This window comes from Canis lupus, chromosome 27, assembly GCF_003254725.2.
Source record: "Canis lupus dingo isolate Sandy chromosome 27, ASM325472v2, whole genome shotgun sequence".
Classification (NCBI taxonomy): domain Eukaryota; kingdom Metazoa; phylum Chordata; class Mammalia; order Carnivora; family Canidae; genus Canis; species Canis lupus.
The window spans coordinates 4,840,709-4,859,341 of NC_064269.1; the positions used below are offsets into that span (position 1 = coordinate 4,840,709).

An 18,633-nucleotide genomic window follows, 5' to 3' on the forward strand; every position below is an offset into this window, starting at 1 on the left:
GCCTCTGCTCCTCCCACCACTCATGCACTTGCTCTCTCTCTCTCTCTCTCTCTCTCTCCTCTCACTCTCAAATAAATGAAAAGAAAGAAGGAAAGAAGTTTTCCTTATTTTGACCCAAGATCTGTATCCCTAGAAGGAAAGCCTATGTTGTAGCTGGAGGGATGCCCAAGAACTGCAGCTTTGAGGGTCACCTCTCCCATGAAGCCTTTCTCAATCCTTCCCATGTGCCCTGGTCACCCCCTCCTCAGAGTCCCCCACCTGGTACCACCCTCGCTGCATTTTAACCTCTCCTCCTGTCTCCTACAACACTTGAGCTCCTTGAAGGCATGGACTGTGTGTCTTGTTCACCCTTGAATTCATAGGACTTATGGCAAATAGTCTCAGCAAGTGGTTTTGGGATACATGGAGGAATGAATGCACCTGCTCTAATCTTTCTGTTTTCCTTAAGAGGAAACCCAGGGGCAGAGATGCAGTGACCTGGCCGAGTTTATATACAAGTTAGAAGGCACATGGGGGTGATGATTACATGGCCAAGTTCTTCAGGGAACTTGGGGCCGAGGGTGCCGTGTGGGAGGGGGACCGCCTCACTGACGCAGTGGGAGACATTATCCTCGCCTGTGACAAGGTTTTGATATAAATTCAGCTGCAGCAGGGGAAGGAGCAGGGTAATATTTAGGGGACTCTGGAGAGTGAATAAATAACATTTATTAAGCACCCACTGTGTACAAAGCACTGCCATAAACAACAAAGATGGGAGAGGGAGAAGACAGCAGTGTCGCAGGAGAGAAAACATACAGGACAGCTCCGGACCACTTAGCTGACAGTCCCAAGTAAATGCTCTTTAAAGCATCCCTGGCAGGGAAGCAAGTGCTGAGGAGATGCGGAGTGGTGGGGGTTGGGGTGGGGGTGGGGGGAATGGATGTGGTGCAGGGTCCCTCTGAGTCAGGGTCAAAAGTGAAAGGCTGGGGGCACCTGGGTGGCTCAGTGACTGAGCACCTGCCTTTGGCTCAGGTTGCAATCCCCGTGTCCTGGGATCGAGTCCTGCATTGGGCTTCCCACAGGGAACCTGCTTCTCCCTCTGCCTGTGTCTCTGCCTCTCTTTCCGTGTCTCTCATGAATAAATAAATAAAATCTTAAAAAAAAAAAAAAGTGGAAAACTGAGCACCAGCGCTGGTGGAAAGGGAGGGAAGGCGTCTACGCAGGAGGTAGGAGTGGGGTTGGCAACACTGGGCTGCCTCACCTCCTCCCACTCCCAGCCAGCCCTTCAGCCGCACTGGATCTGCCTTCGGCCGGGTCATTCTTCGTTGGTTTCCTAGGGGTGCGGTAACCAATTACCACCAACTGGTAGCTTAAAACACCAAAAATCAGTTCTTCTCACACAGCTGTGGAGGCTAGAAGCCTGAAATCAAGGGATCAGGAAGGTTGGCTCCTTCTGGAGGTCCTGAGGGAGAATCCATTCGATGCCTCTCTTCTAGCTTCTGGAGACTGTTGGCAATCCTCACTGTTCCTTGGCTCGTGGCTGCCCTCCAATCTCTGCCTCCATCGTCATATGGCCTTCTCCCTCCGTGTCTCTATGTCTTGAATCTCCCTCTCCTTTCTTTCATAAGGCTACCTGTCAAGGATTTAGGGCCCCCCTAAATCCAGGATGATCTCTCCTCAAGGTCTTTTTGTGTTTTTTTTTTTTAAGATTGTATTTATTCATGAGAGACACAGAGAGAGGCAGAGACATAGGCAGAGGGAGAAGCAGGCTCCCTGTGGGGAGCTCAATGCGGGACTCTATCCCAGGACCCCGGGATTGCGGCCTGAGCCAAAAGCAGATGCTCAACCACTGAGCCACCCAGCACCCCAAGGTCTTTAATTATATCTACAAAGACCCTATTTCTGCAAAAGATCACATTCACTGGTACTGGGGTGTTAGGACTTGTACATCTCTTTTTGGATATCACTATACAACCCACCATACCATCCATTCCCTTCTGGTAGCTACTCTCCTAAGTGGAGGCCTCCAAAGCACATCCCCCTACCCCTACCCCTGGATGCTCCTCACTCAAGCCTCTTCATTCACATTCCCAGGCCATGTGCTCAAGTCAGGTTGGAGGAATTACAGAGCTGAGCTGACCTAATCCAGCTCATCATATATGTCATCTGCTTTCACTCAAGTCTGGCTACTCCCAGCAGACTTGTGTTTGTCCTCTTGCTGGACACAAACACACACACACACACACATACACACACACAGAGACCCAAGATCCTTTCTTCCCAGCCTACTATCCCTAAACCCTCTGCAAAATCTTTCTTTTCTGGGAAAACCTTGCCAAAAGAAATGAGCCTCATCCTGTCCCTCAATACCTCTATGCCCCTTTGTTAGCTCCTTTTTCTCCATGCTAAGGCGGCCATGTGCTCTAGCCGAGAGACCCAGCTGAGTCCAGTCTTCCAGCCACGCCCATCAAGAGGCAACCATGTTAGGGAAGAAACCATTTTGGAAGTAAATTCTCTAACGTTAGCTATTCCAGCCCCCAGCCATGTGAGCTTTCCCAGTTGAGGCCCAAGACATCATGGAACATAGACAAACCCTCTTTTTCCACATTCCTAATCCATGTAACCCATCAGTATAATAAAATAGTTGTTCTTTTATGCTTAAGTTTGAAGTAGTTTGCTTTGCAGCAGCAGACAACGGAAACAAAATTTGGTACCCAGAAGTGAGATGCTGCTATGACAAAACTTCAAACACATGGCGTTACTTTGGCATTCCAAGTGATAGGAGACGCCTGATAGGCCTCAGTGAGTCTGCTAGGGAAGGCTGGAAGGGCTTTAAGGAGACTGCAAGTAAAAGTCCAAAGGAAAGTGGAGGAAACTGTACTTGGAACCTGTAGGAACAAAGACCCTAGTAGTGTCATGGTAGAAAGTTTAGCAAAACTTTTCTCTGCACTAATATAAACAATAGGAAAAGTACCCAGTGAACTGATAGATCTGGCTAAGAAGATCTCCAGGCAGACTGTTGCACATGTCAATTGGCTTCTCTTGGCTTTGTCTCATAAGACGCAGATAGTGAGAAGAAAAGCTAAAGAAGGAATTATTCTGTTTTTAAGCAGAATTTGGAGGAGATATAAAAAGCCCAGGACAGTCTTTCAAGTCAGCAAATAATTCTCAAAGCAATAAAGGGCCCCATGGTACAAATCAAATCCAGGACACTGTCAGGAAAATACGGTCTGCTGGTAAACATGAGGCCAAAAGGGTGATTATAAAGCCCTTTGTTAAGACCTCAGAAACCTCTAAGGTGGCGCCTCATAGAATCTTTCAAACAGACAGAAGTATGCCTAAGAGTCTTAAAGGTGTTTATTGCACAGCCACTCTGCTAAACAATAGGGCTTCTCAAGATCTTAAAGATACTATCCCTCAGCAGCCTCACTGGGGCACAAGAGAGAGGAGGCCTTGTCTTAGGTTGATGAGTGCGACTTGTCTAATGAAGTGACCCCCAGTAAGATTCATAGAAAAACCACAGAGTTTCTAAGACCCATATTGGGTGGGCGGGGGGGTGCCTGGGTGGCTCTTGGTTTTGGCTCAGGCCATGATCTCAGGGTCAGGAGATGGAACCTTGAGTCTGGCTGTGTGCTCAGCACAGAATCTGCTTAAGATTCTCTTCTCCCTCTGCTCCTCTCCCACCCATGTTTTTTTTTTTTTCCTCTCTCTCTCAAATAAACAAATAAATATTTTTAAAAAAGAAAAAAAGAAAAAAAAGACTTGTGTTCATTGAAGCACCACCAGCTCAATGTGAAAGGGAAATATATAATACACAATGAAAAGAGGCCTTTGGACTCTTGAACCTCCTTTTTTTTTTTTTTAAGATTTATTTACTCATTTAAGAGAGAGAGAGAGAGCACATACACAAGTGGAGGAAGGGCCAGAGGGAGAGAGACAATCCCAAGCAGACTCTGTGCTGAGCACAGAGACCAACAAGGGGCTCCATCTTATGACCATGAGATCATGACCTGAGCCAAAACAAGCGTCAGATGCTTAACTGACGGGGCCACCCAGGCACCTCTGGACTCCTGAACTTCTAAAGAAGGGCAGGAAGCAGGCTGAGAAAACCACTCAGCTTCAATATAGGCTATTTCCTATGGAAAAGGTGACTCCAAAGGCAAAACCAGGAGGCCAGAGGATAGAGTTAAGAGCCACAGCCAATCATTGCCAGGGTTCAATACTGGGCCTTAGTCAAAGAACTGGGAACACACACCCAGCTAGAGTTCAGAATTGCCATAATCAGTGTTTGGTGTGGACCTCTGGCTTCCTCCTGTTTGAACCAGAGGATCTATTGTAGTTGTCCTATGCCTGTCCTATTATATGCCGTGTGTGTGTGTGTGTGTGTGTGTGTGTATGCATGTGTGCGTGCGTGTAAATAGCTTTTCTTTAGTTCAGATTGAGAACAGCCCTACCTAAGGAACCAAACCTGAGGAGCCTCACATGTATATAGTCTTGATTTGGATGTGATTCTGGACTCTAAGTCTAAGCCCAATGTTGTAGTGGGATAAAATTTGGGGGGATCTTGGGAGGGGCATGAGGCCAGAGCGTAGAATGGAGCTGTTTAAACAATGACCACAGTTCTTTGATTAATGGAATGTGACGGAAGTGCTATTGTGTGAGTTCCAGGAGAGCTCTGGCCCAGAATTCTGGCAGAAGTCCTGGTTGACCCTGATGGGACCTCCTTGATTCAGAAGCTAGCTCTTCACTGGATCGATCCCCATGGCACTGGGGTGGAATGCACTGAGTGACTGGATCCAGGTCATGTTTTCACCCCTGAGCTGCACTCATTGATGGGGATGGGGAAAATGAAGGATATTTCCCCAAAGGAAAATCAGAGTACGGCTCCCAGGAGGATGTTGGATGCCAGGCAGGCAAAACCAGCACATATCTGCCATCTCAAGACAGAGGGCCTGTCCTCAGGGAACTCAACATAGTGGTATGGAGATGACAGGGAAGTGACTGTAATGTCGTTAAGTGCCACGCTAGGATAGTTAGATGAAGAGTTAGAAAAGTCTCCGAGAACTTTGAGCTGGATCTTAAAGGTTGAGCAAATTTTAGTCAAACAGGCAAGAGAGAAGAGGGAAAGACCAAGGCAACAGCTTGAACAAAGGCCTGATGTGTGTGTGCTGGTGGAGAGGTTCGGAGGAGCTAAATAATTGACATTATATGCCTCTTCTAATGTGATGTACTAACAAGGAAACATTCTACTCATGTAATTTCTACCAAAAAACCCAAAGCCTGAGTTTTATAATGAGAAAATGCTAGACAAAACCAAACTGAGGGATATTCCACAAGCTAGCTGGCTTATATTCCTTAAAAAATGTTCTGAAATGAATAGGTGATGGGGATTAAAGAGTACACTTATCCTGATGAGCCCAGAGTAACATATAGAGTTGTTGAACCACTATATTGTACACCTGAAACTAATATAACACCCTATGTTAACTATATTTGAATTAAAATTAAAAACTAATACAAAAAAGATCTAAAAAATTTTTTTTAGATTTTATTTATTTATTCATGAGAGACAAAGAGAGATAGAGAGAGAGGCAGAGACACAGGCAGAGGGAGAAGCAGGCTCCATGCAGGGAGCCTGATGTGGGACTCGATCCCAGGACTCCAGGATCACACCCTGGGCCGAAAGCAGGCGCTCAACCACTGAGCCACCCAGGGATCCCCTAAACATTTTTTTAATGTTCTGAAATGTAGGCTTTTGGTGTTATCTCCAAAGGAGGCTATACACACAGTTGCATATTGCAGTGAGTAATATTTTAAAAGTTAATTTGTTTAATGTTGACTAAATATACAGATACATACATGCATTTTATGTGTACTTATGAATAAGAAAAAAATCTGGATGGATATACATTAAAATGTTACTTGTGGGGCACCTAGGTGGCTCAGTGGGTTAAGTGTCTGCCTTTGGCTCAGGTCATGATCCCAGGGTCTTGGGTTTGAGCCCTAAGCTGGGCTCCCTGCTCAACAGGGAGCCTACTTCTCCCTCTCCCTCTGCCCCTCCCCACTGGCTCATTCTCTCTCTCTCTTAAATAAATAAATAAATAAATAAATAAATAAATAAATAAATAAAAATCTTTAAAAAATATTAATTGTGGGGCACCTGGGTGGCTCAGTGGGTTAAGTGTATGACTGCCTTCAGCTCAGGTCATGATCTTGGAGTCCTGGGATGGAGCCCCGCATGGGGCTCTCTGCTTGGCAGTGAGTCTGCTTCTCCCTCTCCCTCTGTGATCTCTCTCTCACTCTCTAATTACAAAAAAAAAAAAAAGTTAAAAAAAAAAAAAAAAAGTTAATTGTGATTATCTCCAGGTGGTGAATAAGACATCAAGTCTTTTCTTCTGGCTTATCTAGATTTGCTAATTTTTCTATACTGAAAAATTATATAATTTGTATAATGAAATATACTAAAATGAAAAATTCAAAGAATAGGGGTGCCTAGGTGGCTCAGTGGGTTAGCCAGCTGACTCTTGATTTTGGCTCAGGTCGTGATCTCAGGGTCGTGGGATCAAGCCCTTCGGTGGGCTCTGCCCTCAACAGGGAGTCTGACTGAGGTTCTCTCTTTCTCTGCCTCTGCCCCTCACCCCCATACATAAATAAATCTTTTAAAAAATTCAAATAATAAATAGAGAAAAAAGAGGGAAAGATGATTGGAAAGGAGAGGAGAAAGAAAAGGCAGATGCAAAAGGAAACTGGTAATACACCTACTTGGTGCATTGAGTATCCTTTCCTAGTCTTACTTTCTTTGTCCTCTTTGTAAAACTGTACATTGTCTTTATAAAACAAGCATTATTTGGTTAGGTGGCATTTATTTAGCTGTCAGCACTGTGCCAGATGCTGGGGATACAAAAGACAGGACACGGTCACTTTCTTTAATAAGTTCAGAGTAAATCAAAACTTGTAATCTTGTATGCTAACGGCAGTAATAGGCACATATCTAGGTCGAGGGAGGGAAATACTCTTTCTGAAGAAGAGTAGGTGGTGATGTCTCATAAAAGAGGACACACATAAGCTGTGTCTCAGGAAAGTACGAATTGTGGGGGGAGCGGGGTTTGGGGGAGGGTAGATTCCAGGCACAGGGAACAGCCTGTGCAAGGACATGGAGCTCCCACCCAGCACATTAGGTACCTTGAGTAAGTAGTTCAGCATGACTGCAATAGAGACCTTAGCATGGGGTGGGGAGTGGGTACTGGAGATGAAGCTGAAGAAACAGGTAGGAGGTCAGTTTTTAGAGGACCTTTTGGATCATTAGGCACTCAGAACAGTCCATGGGAAACTGCCTTGGCATCATCTGGGAGCTGGTCAGAAAAGCAGATCCCAGGGACGCTTGGGTAGCTTAGTGGGTTAAGCATCTGACTCTTTTGATTTCAGCTCAGGTCATGATCTCGGGATAGAGAGATGGAGGCCCAGGTCAGGCTCCATGCTGACCATGGAGCCTGCCTGAGATTCTCTTTCCCTCTGCCCCTCACCCCCTCATTCTCAAGCACACACACTCTCCTTCTCTCTTAAAGAAAGAAATGCAGACCCCAGACCTCCTGAATCAGAATCTGCATTTTAACCAGAGGTTCAAGTGACTCATTTGCATATTCATGTTTCAAAAGCCTTTATTTAAGGACTTTGGACTTCATTCTGTAGGCACCAGGGAGCCAGCGAGTTAGATCTGTCTTCCTCTGTGTGTGGGAGAGAGGGTGGTTCTTCATCTCCTCTTTTTGGCTTCTTCACCAGCTCCTCTGCCTCCACTAACCCCAAAGCACCCCAGGCTTCTGTTCCCTTCACAGACCTTGCCTGAGCCCCATTGTCCTAAATACACCTTACAAAACCCTTGACTGTAGGGAACACCTTGGATTTGAAAGATAATAACTGAAAAGGTAGGATTCTATGATTCTATGAAAGAATACTTTGCAGGGTGACCTTATGAAACTCATTATGCCGAAGCAGTGGTACATGCTGAAAACACAAGTAGGTTCGAATAACATTTAGAAAAATTTACAGATGCTAAGTCCATAGTGAATTAAAAAGGGGAGCTGAGGATGCTTGGATACAGCATTCCTGACCTTTATTTGTAATAAGCTGTGTTGGGTTCTTTTTTTCTGACTATAAAACTAATACGTGTGCATTATTGAAAGCATGCAAAATATATTAGTTTGAAGAAAATAAAAAGGGCAGTCAGAGGAAAATACAGGAAGTATTCAAAACAGAGAGATGGAAGTCAAGTGTATGCAAACACATACACACACATACTCTCTCTCTCTCTCCCTCTTCCACCCACTTCCTGGGTCCTTCTGATTTGGTTATATCAGTAATTATGAACTGATCAATATCCAATGCTTACATATTAAGACTGTAACCCCTGTCAACCATTGGACTATGTGGTATATGGTGATTACTTTTCCTTTCTTGCACAACATTTTGCCTTTCTGGAAGTTAACCAGTTATTACATTGTTAGTTGTTTGTTCATGTACTTTCCTATGTCTTTATTAATAACTTTTCTTCACTACCTTAAGTGGGTAAATATCCTCTCAATATGTTCAAATACATTAGATGTTCTATCAATTTTATCTTGTTGACACCATATTCTCTTTCCAAATCTTCTGACATCTCTAACCTGCACTGGTTGCTCCAAAGCTCTGTGGTGCAGCTGTTATGCAGGAATCTCCCCTTGGCTCCATCCTGGGGAATCAATCCCCTCACCACACTCCCCTGTTGGAAACCTTCATTCTGGATTCCACGAACCTCTCCCCTCTCGGTTTTCTACTGATTCTGGTGGAAAATCTTTTCCAACAACTTCCTGAAAAAGATGGGAAATAATACTTTTGGCTTCTTGCATGTCTAGAAGTGTCTTCATTTTGTGTCCACACTTAATTAATCATTTGGCTGTGTATCAAATGAAAGATTGGAAAGAACTTTCCTTCAGAATTTTCAAGACATTGTTTCACTGCCTTCTAGCTGCTAGTGTTGCTGTTGAGAAATCCACTGCTGTTATGATTCTTGATTCCCTCCTATGAAATCTTTGATTTTCTTTCCTTTTTTTTTTTTAACCTTTGTAAAAACATGTAGGGATTTCTTCTTTTTTCCTCAGTGTTCTGAAAATTGACCATGCTGTATTCTGATGTGTAACTATCTTTATCCATTATATTTGACACCTGGTCAGCCCTTCAGCTCTAGGAAATGTTCTTGAATTATTTCTTTGATAGTTCTTTGACAGATTGATAGTTCCCTCTGTTTTCTCTTTCTGGAACTCCTAATGTTTGGATATCAGATCTTCTGGGCTGGACTCCATTTTTGTCTTCCATTTTCTATCTCTGCCTTTTTTGTTTTACTTTGTGGAAGACTGACTCAGTTTTATCTTCCAACTGTTCTATAGAGTGTTTCATACCTGCTATTATATTTATTTCCAAGACTTTTTGTTCTTTAAATGTTCTTTTTCTCCAATATTTTATTATGAAAGTTCCCCAACATATAGAAAAGCTGAAAGAATTTTGTGGTAAATAGCCATATAACCATCACCTGGATTCTTTTTATAGCTTGTTTCATGGATGCAATACCTCTCTTATTTCTTGAGAAATATTAATGTTAATATTTTATGATTTTGTATTATTTCTTCTCCCTGCAGTCTTTGCTCCTCTGTTTCTAGGCTGCTTGGATTCTGTCTTTCATATTAGAGACTTTCTTCAAATGTCTGATGATCCAGGGTCATCTGTCCTACTTTAAGAGTAGCCTCCCCATGGGATGCAATGGGAAATACATTCCCATTTAAATAATTTTCCTGCCAAAAACCACATCTGAATCTGATTAAGACTCTAGAGCTAACCAACAGTTTATATAGAATACAAAGTTCAAGAAATATATTAAATGATTTCCACAGGCCACAATATGGGAAACTCTATAGGACAATATTTCTAATTTGTTCAACAAATACACTGTTAAGTTAAAACAAAGGGGGGGAAGTCACTATAGACTGAAAGACTCATCAACCAAAAGCCATGTGTAGTTCTTGCATTTGAACAAACTGTAAAAATATATATATTTATGAGACAATCAGGGAAATTTTATCACTTACTTGATATATTGGATATTAAGAAATTATTGTTAAAGTGTCATACATAGGTGATGATAGTACTGTGGCTAGAAGAGTATTTATCTTTAGAAAGATCTATGAAGGTATTTACAGATAAAATACAAAGTCTAGGATTTGCCTCAAGATAATTGGGGTGAAGGTACAGTGGGCAGAGGTATGGAAGAAAGAAAATTGGCTGTAGGTTAATAATTGTTGGGGCTGGATAGGAGGTACATGGAGATTATACCATTTTCTCTACTTTCACATATGTTTTTTTATTAAAGATTTTACTTATTCATGAGAGACAGAGAGACAGAGAGAGAGGTAGGGGGGGCAGAGACACAGGCAGAGAGAGAAGCAGGCTCCATGCAGGGAGCCGGATATGGGACTCGATCCCAGGACTCCAGGATCACACCCTGAGCTGAAGGCAGGCGCTCAACTGCTAAGCCACCCAGGCATCCCCTACTTTCACATATGTTTGAAATTTTCCATTTAAAAAAAAAAATAAATGAGTACTCAGCTGCTGATTTGAAGCTTTGAGCTGGTGGTGAGGCTTGTCTTTGTGGGCTTCACGAGCTGGACCATTTCCCTAGAGAACCTCTGATATTGGTAGTATCGCCCAGGTCCCCAACAAAGTTCTCCAAACCTCTCACCCAAAAGGTATAATCCTGAGGGTGCCTGGGTGGTGCAATCAGGTAAGCACCCAACCCTTGGTTTCGGCTCAGGTCCTGATCTCAGGGTTGTGGGATCGAGCCCTGTGTGGGGCTCTGTGCTCAGTGGGGAGTCTGCTAGAGATTTTGTCTCCCTCTCCCTCTGCCCCCTCCTCCTCACACCCCCTCTTTCTCTCTCAAGCAAATAAATCTTTTTTAAAAGGGGCATAATCCTGGCTGTCAGTTATCTCGAAAGTGATAGGTCAAGAAATCTGAGGTTTTCAACCTTCAATGTATAAGCTTACTTAAGTTCACAGCAGGTTATCTTCCCACCAATGGACTTGTGATCCCCCGACCAGACCTCTATTTTACCTTTTTCACTTTTCTGCTGGGATTGGTGAGGAGCACACCCAGACACCTGCACTGGGTGGTAAAGGGAGTAAAGGGAGTGGGGTATAACTTCTTTGTATAATGATTCTCTAGCAATTCCTCTTATTTTTTAAAACTTTTTATTTTGAAATATATGTGCCGCGAGGTCCCATACACTCCTTGCCCAGTCTCCCTCAATGATTACATCTTTTATCATTATAGTGCCCTACCCAAACTGGGACATTTATATTGGAATGTGTGTTGTATAGCTCTGTGGCATTTTATCACACATGTAGATTCATGTAACTGTCACTGCAATAATCACAGAACCACTGCATCGTCACAAACACCTTCCCTGAGCTATCCCTTTATATTACATCCACCCCTACCATCCCTAACCCTGGCAGCCACTAATCTGCTTTCCATCTTCTATAATTTTGTTTCATTTTGAAAATGTTATACAATGGAATCATATAGTTTCTATTTGGGGGGGGATTTTTTTTTTACACAGTATAATGCCTTTTTTTTTTAAGATTATTTATTTATTTATTTATTCATTCATTCATTCATTCATGACAGACACAGAGCGAGAGAGAGGCAGAGACACAGGCAGAGGGAGAAGCAGGCTCCATGCAGGGAGCCTGATGTGGGACTCGATCCTAGGTTTCCAGGATCACATCTGGGCTGAAGGTGGCACCAAACAGTTGAGCAATCGGGGCTGCCCCAGCATAATGCCTTTGACATCCATTTGACCTGCTTAATATATCAGTGGTTTGTTCTTTTTTATTGCTGAGTACTAGTCCAAACTATGGCTTTGCCACAGTTCATTTAACCCTTCACCTACTGAAGGACATTTTAGTCGTTTCCTGTTGTTGGCTATTACAAATAAAGCCCTGTGAACATTCATGTAATGTATGCATGTATGTGAAGTATGTATGTTCAATTTTTTTCTTACTATTTTTATTTTTTTAAGATTTTATTTATTTATTCACGAGAGACAGAGAGAGAGAGATAGAGGCAGAGACACAGGCAGAGGGAGAAGCAGGCTTCATGCAGGGAGCCTGACGTGGGACTCAATCCCGGGTCTCCAGGATCATGTCCTGGGCTGAAGGCAGCACTAAACTGTTGAGCCACCAGGGCTGCCTTTTTTTTTTTTTCCAAAAATTTTTTTAAATAGACTTAGTAAGATATAATTTGCATTACATAGACTTCACCCATTTAAAGTGTATGATGTAATATATTTTAGTATATTTAGAGCCCTTCCTCTCTTGAGACCCCACTGACCCACAATGGACTGTGACAACGAGGGAGAAATAAACCTTTACTATGGTAAGGCACTGAGATTTGGGGGTTATTTGTTACAGCATTTAGTCTGTCCTGACTAATTTGGCTCCATCTTTGGAGAAACTGCCTTTACCTCCTGGATCTCAATTTCTTCTTCTGAAAATGAGGGGTTCAAAATAGGGATTCTCTTGGTTGTGTGTCAGCTAGCACACTCCATTTATAAATCTTGTGTTATTATTTCCAAGTGGTTTAAAACTCTGCAAGGACTAATTATAGAATTTCTCAACTATAATAAGGAGTAAGTTCTCCATTTACAGATGGGTTGTGTTCCAAAAGTCCAGGCAGAAGTTCCTTGTTGGAACATTGTTTCTGTGAGAAAATAGATTCAATATTTTAAAATATACACAGATTCCAGCTTAAACCACAGTTCTGAGGCCCTCTGATCCCCAGATGGAGGCAGTGAGTGAGGTGGGAGAGCAGGGACTGAGCAGAGGTTCTAGGGCATGATTTGAAAGGGAAAGAAGGGAGGGTAGGATGGTCTAGACCACCGGCCAGGATGTCAGCTGCACAAGGTTCCTTAGGAAGCCATAGAAACCATTATACATGTTAATCGTTCCTGACTTGGATACTTCTAATTCTATATATACACAACTCTTCATTTTAACTGTTCTTAGGAGTATGTTCTGTGCAGGAAAGAGATTAATTTTCCATAGAGCTAATGAAGCTTAAGCTTCAGGGTCCTCATTCACACATAGAACACTTCTAAGGCCCTAGAAAGATGTCTGCAAGGTCATTTGTTTTTGTAAAATTTGAAAAAATAAGATATTTTAACTGCAGGAGGTCAAAACTTCTATTTCTGCTTTGACTTTCCTTTCTTCACATTTGCCCTTGTGTTAGATGGCACTGGAATGGCTACAGGCATTTTTTTGGAATCCAGCTAAGGAGAAGTTTAGTTGGAGATACACTCCATTTAGGATCTATTCACATGGTTTAAAATTACTTCCATGCATAGTTGAACTTTTACCCACTGAAGGAATAACTCTAGAAGTCTCTTATCCACTCATGTGCTGACTCACCTCATGTTATGACCTATAGGTGTATGGTCAGAGTTCAAATCAAGATCTAAATGTGTCCTACATTTAGAACCTGGTACCAGAACTGTGCAGGAGTGGAAGAAAACAAAGCTTAGAAGATGTATGAAGCCAGAAAACAGTCTGAGGAAAACTGTTCCAATTGTCAGCTGTGCAAAAATATAAGCAGAAGATTCTGTCCATATTGACATCTGGTCAAAATAAGTTTTGTTCTGTTGGCAATATACTCAATAACACAGTATATCATTATAAATGTATCATACATTATTTTCTTCTTTGATGGGAACTGTCAAAATACAGTTTCTCAGAATTCTCATCTTTATATTTTTTGATGACACAAATCACCAGTACCAAGGCAAATAATAAACAACTCATAATACACCAATTATAATGAGGTTTTCAAAGGCAAATTGGCTAGTAAATGTAGTCAATTTGAAGAGTATATCTAAGATTAGTCCTTGCATAGGAAAATTTTTAAAAGCTGACAAATACCACAAACATCATGAAAAACTCCCATAATAGTTTGATGAATTAAATGCTAGACACACTTGAATATTACTTTTTTCTTACATTTTTGGCTACATACTCTTCAATTGCTTCTTCATTTGACAATGATTTAATAGTACCATTTTCTAAGAGAGGACAAAAAAGATAATTCAGTCTTTTCTTAGCATAGCAGATTAAATTTGTCCTTTATTTTAAGTTTCAAAAGATTTATTTATTTGAGGGGGGCAGGGGCAGAGGGAGAAAGACAGAGAAACCCAAGCAGACTGCACGGAGTGCGGAGCCCAACATGGGGCTCAATCTCATGACCCTGAGATCATGACCCAAGCTGAAACCGAGTTGGATGCTTAACTGGCTGTGCCACCCAGGTGCCCCCAAATTTGCCTTTTATTATTTGATCATTTAGAAAAGTCTCTTTCACGTTCACAATTTGTTATTGACAATGTCATGTAAATTTAAATTTGTTATCAAATTGGGGAAAGATATTGATCAAGTTTCTTTTGTCTGAGCTAAAATTCCAGAGCTTTAAAAAATGTGTAATTTGTGATTTTTTAAAAAAAGATTTTATTTATTTATTCATGAGAGAGAGAGAGAGGCAGAGACACAGACAGAGGGAGAAGCAGGCTCCATGCAGGGAGCCCGACGTGGGAATCGATCCCAGGACTCCAGGATCATGTCCCGGGCCGAAGGCAGGCACTAAACCGCTGAGCCACCCAGGGATCCCCCTGTAATTTGTGATTTATTTTCTCATTGCAAATAGATACTCACTTTACATGTCTTTATATTTGTAATCTTTAAAAAAAATTTTAATTTAAATTCTAGTTAGTTAACATACTAGAACTCTGAAGTAGAATTCAGTGACTCATCACTTAATATCCAGTACTCATCACAAGTGCCCTCCTTAATCTCCATCACCCATCTAGCCCATCCCCTACCTGCCAAGAACACCAACTGCCACAATTTTATAAGCATCATGCTCCCCAAAACTTTGCCAGCTGTAGTGTAGAGCATGCTCTTAGGTGCTGCTATAGCTATTTGAGGTGTTGGAGCTGGTGACTTAGGCCCCAAGCCCAGGAGCTGAGTATTGTCAGGTCATCTGGGCCAATCAAAAATGAAAAAAATGAAAAATGGACACAGGTTCAAAAAGTCACCAGAATCAAACTAAAATGCCTCTTTATGTGCTCGGCTCTGAGATATGTTAGGTCCCTAGTAACGTTACCAGACCCACCCCTATCTTTGCTTCTCAAAGATCCCAGGATTAATGAGGAGCCTGCCATTCACCATCTAGGCTGGTGACTTTTTTTTCTGGCGAGTACTGTTTCAAAACTCAAAAACACGCTCATGTCCTTAATGAAATTAAACACTTTACTGGCAATAATAGATACTTGTTCTAAAAAGCAAACAAAAAGGTGTTTACAAAAGCAAGGTGATTGCAGCTCCTTGAATATTAAGGATTGTCAAGGGTTTGTGCTGGCACCACCTAGTGACAAAAAGAGGTAAATTCGGCTCACCAAAATCTCAAAAACACTGGGGAGAGAAATGTTACCAGTGCTGTTGTCCCACCCCTACTCTTCTGGAAGTTGTTCAGGGTTACTGTGGTTTACTCAGTTTCACTGTGACTTTTGCTCATTAACTTATGTCCCCAAATAGACCAGGCAGAGATAGAAGTATGAAGTACAACCTGGGAGGGCAACAGACAGGGACCATTTTAGCCTGATAGCACTCTGCAGGGGTCACATTTTAGCCCCTTAGAAGTTCAGCAAACGACTGGCCTCATGTAGCAAGAGGCCCTTTAAGATGGCCGGCCAGGGGCCCAGGTGGCTCAGCAGTTTAGTGCCACCTTCGGCCCAGGGCATGATCCTGGAGACCCAGGATCGAGTCCCACGTCGGGCTCCCTGCATGGAGCCTGCTTCTCCCTCTGCCTGTGTCTCAGCCTCTCTCTCTGTTTCTCTCATGAATAAATAAAATCTTAAAAAAAAAAAAAAAAAAAAAAGATGGCTGGCCAGGTGGGGAGAGGTCAACACAACTCTGTTGACTTCTGGCTGAACCTGTTGGATTATTCTGAACCATCCTGGCTTCTAACTGGAAACTGCTACCTGGGCTAACCCCTCGATTTCTCTCCTTACCAGCTGTTTTTTTCCTTCCCCTGGCTCAGCCCAGATTTTGGCCACCTGCATTCCACTTTGTCTGTTTCAGCTCCTTTCTTCTTTCCATTCTAATTTTCCCAAAACAAACCTGGCTTTAGTCATCTATTTGCAGCTTCTATTGAGTTTTTGTTTTCTTAAATTTTACTTCATCTGGTAAGTACACTTAATAGGAGATCTACCCTCGAGGCACCTGGGTGGCTCAGTAGTTGAGAGTCTGCTTTTGGCTCAGAGCGAGATCTCAGGGTCCTGGGATTAAGTCCCACGTTGGGCTCTTAACAGGGAGCCTGCTTTTCCCTCTGCCTGTCTGCCTCTGTCTGTGTCTCTCATGAACAAATACATAAAACCTTTAAAATATATATATGAGATCTACCCTCTTAACAGATTTTTAAGTGTACAGCACAATATTGTTATCTATAGGCATAATATTATACAACAGATCTCTAGACCTTATTCATCTTGCATAACTGAAACTTTACAGCCATTGATTATCAACTCCTATCCCTTTCCCCCTGGCCCCTAGCAACTACCATTATATTCTTTGTTTCTAGTAGTTTGACTATTTTAGATACCTTACATCAGTAGAATCATGCAGTGTTTGGCCTTCCATGACTGCCTTATTTCACTTAGCAAAATGTCCTCAAGGTTTGTCCATGTTGTCACATATGACAGGATTCCTTCCTTCTTAAGATGAATAATACTCCATTGTATATAATACCACATTTCTTTTATCGATTCATCTGTCCAGTGGACATTTGTTTCCACATCTTGTGAATAGTGTCACAATGAATACGAGAGTGCTACTTCTCTCTCTTCAAGAATTTGATTTAAATTCTTTTGAATAGGGATCCCTGGGTGATGCAGCGGTTTGGTGCCTGCCTTTGGCCCAGGGCGCGATCCTGGAGACCCGGGATCGAGTCCCACGTCGGGCTCCCGATGCATGGAGCCTGCTTCTCTCTCTGCCTGTGTCTCTGCCTCTCTCTCTCTCTCTTTGTGTGTGACTATCATAAATAAATTTTAAAAATTAAAAAAAATTCTTTTGAATAAATACCCAGATATGGGATTGCTGGGTCATATGGTAGTTCTATTTAATTTTTTGAAGAATCTCTGTAGAGGTTGCACCATTTAATATACCCACCAACAGTGTACAAGGGTTCCACTTTCTCCATATCCTTGCCAACACTTGTCTTTGTTTTTGCTCTTCTATAATAGCTATCCTAACATGAGGTGATATTTTGTAGGGTTTTTAAAAAAGATTTCATTTATTTATTCGTGAAAGAGAGAGGCAGAGACACAGGCAGAGGGAGAAGCAGGCTCCGTGCAGGGAGCCCGACGTGGGACTTGATCCCAGGTCTCCAGGATCATGCCCCGAGCCAAAGGCAGGCACTAAACTACTGAGCCACCCAGGTTGCCTGCATTTTGTAGTTTTGGTTGGCACTTCCTTGATGATTCGTAACATTGAGCATCTTTTTATATACCTGTTGGCCATCTGCATGCTTTCCTTTGGAGACAGGTCTTCTTAAATCCTTTGCCCATTTTTCAGTTATTAGTTCTCTTGCTATTGAGTTATAGGAGTTCCTTTAACACTTTAGAAATTGATTCATTATCAGATCTATAGTCTGCAAATATTTTCTCCCATTTTGTAAGTTGCCGTTTCACTCTATCAATAGATTTCATTGCTATGCGTAAGTAAGTTTCTTAGTTTGATGTAGTCTCACTTGTCTACTTCTGCTTCTGTTGTCTGTGCTTTTGGTGTCATATCCATGAAATCATTGCCAAGATCAGTTTTCCTCTATCTTTTTTTCTAGCTATCATAGTTTCAGGTCTTACATTTAAGTTCTTTTTTTTTTTTTTTTACATTTAAGTTCTTAATCCATTTCGAGCTGATGTTTGTGTAAGATCACGATCCACTTTCATTATTTTGCATATGAATATCCAATTTTCCTAGCACCATTTATTGATACTGAGTTTTCTTTTTTAAAAAGATTTTATTTATTTATTTGAGAGACAAAGTGAGAGAGCAGAACAGAGAGGGAGGGGCAGAGGAGAGGGGGAAGCGGACTGCCACCTGAGCAGGGAGCCAGACGGAAGGCTCCATCCCAGGACCCCAGGTTCATGACCCGAGCCAAAGGCAGAGGCTAAAACCATGAGCTACCCAGGGGCCACATAGTTTTCATTCAACGAATATTTATTTTATTTTTTAAAGATTTTATTTATTTATTCATGAGACACAGAGAGAGAGAGAGAGGCAGAGACACAGGCAGAGGGAGAAGCAGGCTCCATGCAGGGAGCCCAATGTGGGACTCGATCCCAGGTCTCCAGGATCACACCCTGGGCCCAAGGCGGGCACTAAACCGCTGAGCCACCCAGGGATTCCTCAACGAATATTTATCGAGCATCTTTGGGCCAGGCACTACGGTAGGTATAAGAGATAGAGGCTAAGAATAACATAATGGTGACAAGCACACCCATTGGGGCCAAACTGCCTGGGTTCAAATCC

The 18,633-nt window shown here is 42.3% G+C and overlaps 1 long non-coding RNA gene across 2 annotated transcripts in view; it reads right to left on the bottom strand.

Annotated features, from left to right (window-relative positions):
* Positions 1-7,619: 7,619 nt before the first annotated feature.
* The window catches only part of LOC112678306 (uncharacterized), a 33,856-nt gene continuing 22,842 nt past the window's right edge, over positions 7,620-18,633 (bottom strand). For both annotated transcript variants that reach the window (XR_007406576.1, XR_007406575.1), the window contains one exon: positions 7,620-8,822. This is a non-coding gene — a long non-coding RNA (uncharacterized LOC112678306). The remainder of the gene's footprint in view (positions 8,823-18,633) is intronic.